The 6,103-nt window shown below is 48.0% G+C and overlaps 1 non-coding gene across 1 annotated transcript; it reads left to right on the forward strand.

Moving 5' to 3' along the window:
* Positions 1-5,665: 5,665 nt before the first annotated feature.
* On the forward strand, positions 5,666-5,738 carry TRNAV-UAC (transfer RNA valine (anticodon UAC)). Its single transcript has one exon. It is a non-coding gene; the product is annotated as a tRNA-Val (tRNA).
* The last annotated feature ends 365 nt before the right edge of the window (positions 5,739-6,103 follow it).

The following is a 6,103-nucleotide window of genomic DNA, read 5'->3' on the forward strand; positions in this document are numbered from 1 at the left end:
CTTCCCGGACCGGGGCACGAACCCGCGTCCCCCGCATCAGCAGGCCAATTCTCAACCACTGCGCCACCAGGGAAGCCCGCTAAGAGGGTTTTAAAGCAAACAAAGATACACAACAGAGACCTCCTGTATCCCGCAAAGCTGAAAATATTTACTATCTAACCCTTTATAGGAATAGCTTGCCAACCTGTTTTGAGACCACTGTACTGGACTTCTTCCTGTTACATCTTACTGCTTAGACTTAAATATTTCTCCCAGTCCATAGAAGATGTGAACAAGGGTGAATTACTGATATTCACAATAATGTGGCTGAAACTCACAAGCATGATGTTGAGTGAGAGGAGGCAGACACAAACACATCCACACGCTGATTCTCTTTGGATGAAGTTTCAAAATCAAAACTAAACTATGACCAAAAAAACCCTAAACTACGGGACTTCCCTGGTGGCGTAGTGGTTAAGAATCTGCCTGCCAATGGGGCAGGGGACACGGGTTCAAGCCCTGGTCCAGGAAGATCCCACATGCCGCGGAGCAATAAGCCCATGCGCCGCAACTACTGAAGCCCCCTGGCCTAGAGCCCGTGCTCCGCAACAAGAGAAGCCACCACAACGAGAACCCCTTGCACTGCGACGCAACAGAGAGTAGCCCCTACTCGTCGCAACTAGAGAAAGCCTGCGCACAGCAACGGAGCCCAACGCAGCAAAAATAAATAATTCAATTAATAAAAAAAATAAAAACCTAAACTATGATGAGAAACCAGAAGGGTGGTTGCCCGGTGGGTAGGGACGGAAAAGGGGCCCTTGGGGACTTCTAGGGGATGGAAATGACCTCTGTATCTCAGTCAGGGAGTTGGCTACAGGGAGTGTGTACATACCCAAAAAAAGCACTGAGCTGCCTGTCCCTTTAAGCTTTATAGACTTTGGTGCCTATGAATTACATGTCAACACAAATTAAGACAGAGAAAGTAGCATGAGGCGGTGGTGGGGGAAATGAGCCCTTTTGTCCACTTCCAGGGGGAGTGCAAACAGGGACACTTTTGGACAAAATCTGGCGGTGTTTAGTAAGAGTGAGAATGTACTCTACATCTGAAAAGTCCTAGAAGTTCCCCTTCTCTGCAGCCACCCTAGAGAAACCCTGTCAACGGAGTCACATAATCCTTTTTTTTTTTTTTTTTTTTGGCCCAAGGCATGCAGGATCTTAGTTCCCGGACCAGGGATGGAACCTGTGCCCCCTGCAATGGAAACACAGAGTCTTAACCACTGCACCGCCAGGGATGTCCCATCACCTAATCCTTTTTATCAACCCCAAGAGGCAGGTGCTGTAATGATCGCTGTGTTACAAGAGAGGGAAGCTGAGGCAGGGTTCAGCGGGCCCCCCTGTGGCCCCACCTCACGGCAAGTGTCAGAAGGATTTGAACCCAGCACTCAGACTACCCTCCCCCTCACCCCATCCCCGCACTGTTCATAACCACCAACTTATAAGGTGTTAATGCCTGCCTGGGAGGAAGAGTGGCAGGAACCAGCATGTCCAATGACAGGGGACTCAACAAAATGTGATATGGCAAGTGTATTATGGTGAGACCATAATACACTTAAAAAGAACAAGGTTAGGGGACTTCCCTGGAGGTCCAGTGGTTAGGACTCCGTGCTTCCACTGCAGGGGGCACGGGTTCGATCCCTGGTCAGGGAACTAGGATCCCGCAAGCCGCGTGGCACAGCCAAAAAAAGAAAAAAAAAAAGAACAAGGTCGGGCTACATATATTGGCTTGGAAAAATGTTGGAGACATCTTCAACAGAATAAAGCTAAGAATTCGTACCATCTATATCCAGGGTCAGCAAAGCAGCAAACCACGGCCACTGTCTGGCCTGAGGCCTGGTTGTTGTTGTTGTGTTTTTTTGGCTGCCTGGGGTCTTGGTTGCTGTGCGCCAGCTTTCTCTGGAGCAGGGGCTGCTCTTCGTTGCGGTGCGCGGGTTTCTCATCGCGGTGGCGTCTCTCGCTTCGGAGCACGGGCTCTAGGCGCGCGGGCATCGGTAGTTGTGTGTGGCGCACCAGCGAAGTTGTTCCACAGCTTGTGGGATCCCTAGGGATCCAACCTGCATTGGCGGGTGGATTCTTAACCGCTGCGCCACGAGGGAAGTCCCTGCCACCTGGTTTTGTAAATAAAGTTTTATTGACACACAGCGGACACCCATTTACTGAGGTATCACCTGTGACTGCTTTGGGGCTACAGCGGCAGCATAGGTAGTTGTAATAAAGACACCATGGTGCCTAAGACCGACAATATTTTACTAGCTGGTCCTTTACAGAAAAAAGTTTGCTGACTTCTGGCCAATTTGAATAAAAAGCAAAGCCAGACCAAAGGCTACTAAATACCACATTCATGGACGCGTGTAAACATGTGTGCAAAAGCAGAAAATGGAACGAATGGGCCCCCAAGTGGGAGTAGGATTGTGGACCTCAACCAGGACCTTCTTTTTTCTTTAAATGAAGGGAGGTGCACAACGACATCTGTCTGCAGGTGGTCAAATTTATCCATCTGCAGCCCATGGCTTCCCGTGGAAACCTCGGATGTTGCAGCTGTGTTACCGTCTCTGAGCCTCAGTTTTCTCACCTATAAAATGGGCACGGTCCAAGCTACCAGGAACCCTTGTTTTAAGACATGGATAAGGATTTTCCTGGCAGTCCCGTGGTTAAGACTCCACAATTCCACTGCAGGGGGCACGGGTTCCATCCCGGGTCCGGGAACTAAAGATCCCACATGCCACAGAGTGCAACCAAAAAATAAATAAACAGATAAAAGACATGGATCAGATGACCACCAAGATGTGTTTGGCCTGGGAACAGGCACCTACCTAATGGATGCTCCAAAAATTGGTGATGGGTGTGGGGTGGAGAGGCATATGGGAAGATGGGTTTCATGCCTGCTCCGCCTCCAGCTCAGGAGGCCCTAAAGGCAGGGACCACTTCTTCCCCCACCCCCACCCCGATGTATCCCCAGAACCTAGACATGCTTGGCACACAGTAGGCGGTCAAGAAAATTTCTCCCTCACAGGCAACAGGCACCAAGTGAGGCATTGAGTTGGGGGGACAGGGCGGGGGTGGGGGACTTAGCATCCTGATAACTACCATTTGTATTTCCCTCCCAAGAACCTTTCAGTGAACTTTGGCCTGGAATCCATGCACCGTTTGGGAGAGCTGATGGTAAAATTCAGGGTGTCCAATGAACCGATGGGAAAAAACCCTCACATCTTCATTTGCACTGACTCTAACTGATATTTGCCATTTCCTCAATTATGAGTGAAGGACTTGTGGCTTTGTTTCTGGTAGAAAACCACAGGCATTTCCATATCAGATCAAAGTGCTACAGGTGGCTCAAAATACAGCTGACCCTCATTATTACTGAAAAATCACTGTGGGGATTGGGTTTTGTTAGTTAATGTGGTGATACACACAGAGGTAGAACCCTAAGCCTGTTTGTTTCGGTAAAGCTCTATTTCAAAAGTCTTTTTTTTTTTTCGGTACGCGGGCCTCTCACCGCTGTGGCCTCTCCCATTGCAGAGCACAGGCTCCGGACGCGCAGGCTCAGCGGCCATGGCTCACGGGCCCAGCCGCTCCACGGCATGTGGGATCTTCCCGGACCGGGGCACGAACCCGCGTTCCCTGCATCGGCAGGCAGACTCTCAACCACTGCGCCACCAGGGAAGCCCTCAAAAGTCTTTTTGAAGTGACTGTCTTGCAAGTATTTGAAAACAATTTTTTGTGGTGGTAAAATATACTAAACATGAAATTTACCTTTTAACTTTTTTTTTTTTTTTTTTTTGGTTTTGACTGCACGGTGTGGCATATGGGATCTTAGCTCCCCGACCAGCAATTGAACCCACATCCCCTGTGGTGGAAGTGGGAGTCTTAACCACTGGACCACCAGGGAAGTACCACCTTTTAACCATTTTTAGGGGCACAGCTCAGTGGCACTAAACACATTCACATTGTTGTGCAACCATCCCCACCATCCGTCTCCAGAGCTTTCTCATCTTCCCCAACTGAAACTCTGTCCCCAGGAAACACTGTCTCCCTCCTCGGAACTGGTGGCACCCACCACCTACTTTCTGTTTCTGTGAATCTGACCTCCCTAGGGACCTCCTGTGAGTGGAATCTCGGTTTGTCTCTCCCTCTCTGGCTTATCTCACTGAGCACAATGCCTTCAAGGTTTATTCACGTTGTAGCCTGTGTCAGAATTTCCTTCCTTTTTAACATCGGATAATATTCCACTGTGTGGGTGGACCCCATTCATCCAAGGATGGATCACTAAGTTGTTGTTAAATAAATTTCTTTTTTTACTTATAAGACTCTTGTTATCTCACCAGAACAAAACTACCAAATTAAGTTCTTAAGAGAGATATATTTTCCCCATTTCATTACAAATTCCCCCCAAAAGAAATTTTTAATAAGTATATTTCAACATAATGGACTTCCCTGTAACCTCCTACATTGGGCTTGATGCTTCTAACAAATGGTATATTTTTTTTTAATTGAAGTATCGTTGATTTACAATGTCATGTTAGTTTCAGGTGTACAGCAAACGGATTCAGTTTTATATATATATATATATATTTTTTTTTCAGATTCTTTTCCGTTACAGGTTATTACAGGATATTGAATATAGTTCCCTGTGCGATACAGTAGGACCTTGTTGGTTATCTATTTTATTATTTTTAAAAATATTTATTTATTTTGCCGCTCCAGATCTTAGTTGCGGCACACGGGATCTTTGTCACCGCGTGCGGGATCTTTCGTTGCAGCATGTGGGATCTAATTCCCAGACCAGGGATCGAACCGGGGTCCCCTGCATTGGGAGTACGGAGTCTTAGCAACTGGACCACCAGGGAAGACCTGGTTATCTATTTTATATATAGTAGTGTGTATCTGTTAATCCCAGACTCCTAATTTATCCCTTCCCCCACCCCCTTTCCCCTTTGGTAACCAGAAATTTGTTTTCTATAGCAAATGGTATTTTGACAAGAGGTTCCGGGTGACAAAGGCGCCCAACCAAAGGTATATTATTTATGGCTTTTGTGGGCCTCTTCCTACACTAAAAAAAAAAAAATTAAATTACATTTTACAACTGTTGGTACAAAGACACATAGAATTCAGGCTGGATTATATTCACTTTCTTTTTTTTCTTTCCTTTCTGATTTTAAGAGAAATGAAAACATTTTCGTGGGTCCCAGAAGTATGACGAGCTCTGAGTACCGTGATTTAACTATGCCCAATAGATATATAAGCCCTGGGTTCAGGACCCCTGTGAATTTTATTTTATATATATATTTATTTTTTAGTTACAGGCTTTAGTTAGCTCTGCTCCCTGTGAATTTTAAAATGTCATGTTTGCAGCTTCAAGATACGCCATCTATGGGCTTCCCTGGTGGCGCAGTGGTTGAGAGTCTGCCTGCCGATGCAGGGGACACGGGTTCGTGCCCCGGTCCAGGAAGATCCCACGTGCCGCGGAGCAGCTGGGCCCGTGAGCCATGGCCACTGGGCCTGCGCGTCCGGAGCCTGTGCTCTGCAATGAGAGAGGCCACAGCAGTGAGAGGCCCGCGTACCGCAAAATAAATAAATTTAATTTAATTTAATTTAAAAAAATAATAATAAGATATGCCATCTTGGGAATTCCCTCGCGGTCCAGTGGTTAGGACTCTGCGCTTACATTGCGGAGGGCCCAGGTTCAATCCCTGGTGGGGGAACTAAGATCCCGCAAGCTGCACTGCTCGGCCAAAGGGGTATATGCCATCTTTCTGTCCCTTTGCCAGCCACGTGGGCGTCCCCAAATCCCTCCAGGGTGGCCATGTTCCCACCCCCGTCGCCCCCAATTATCCCCTCTGTTCGGTGTCCTGGAAAACATGAATTACTAATCGAGGTGAACTAATTTAAACACTGTGGTTCTTTCTCACCAGACGGTGGGCTCACGAGGCCTGTGGTCCCCAGCGCCCGGGCGCCCCGGAGGTGCCCAAACGTCCCCTAAGTGGCGGGGACAGAGGGCGTCGCTCGGGGCGTCTCAGGGACTTTCCCGGTCCCGCTGGGAAAGCGTGATCTCAGCCCCCTCCTCCCT

This window comes from Kogia breviceps, chromosome 4 (genome assembly GCF_026419965.1).
Source record: "Kogia breviceps isolate mKogBre1 chromosome 4, mKogBre1 haplotype 1, whole genome shotgun sequence".
In the NCBI taxonomy this organism is placed as follows: domain Eukaryota; kingdom Metazoa; phylum Chordata; class Mammalia; order Artiodactyla; family Physeteridae; genus Kogia; species Kogia breviceps.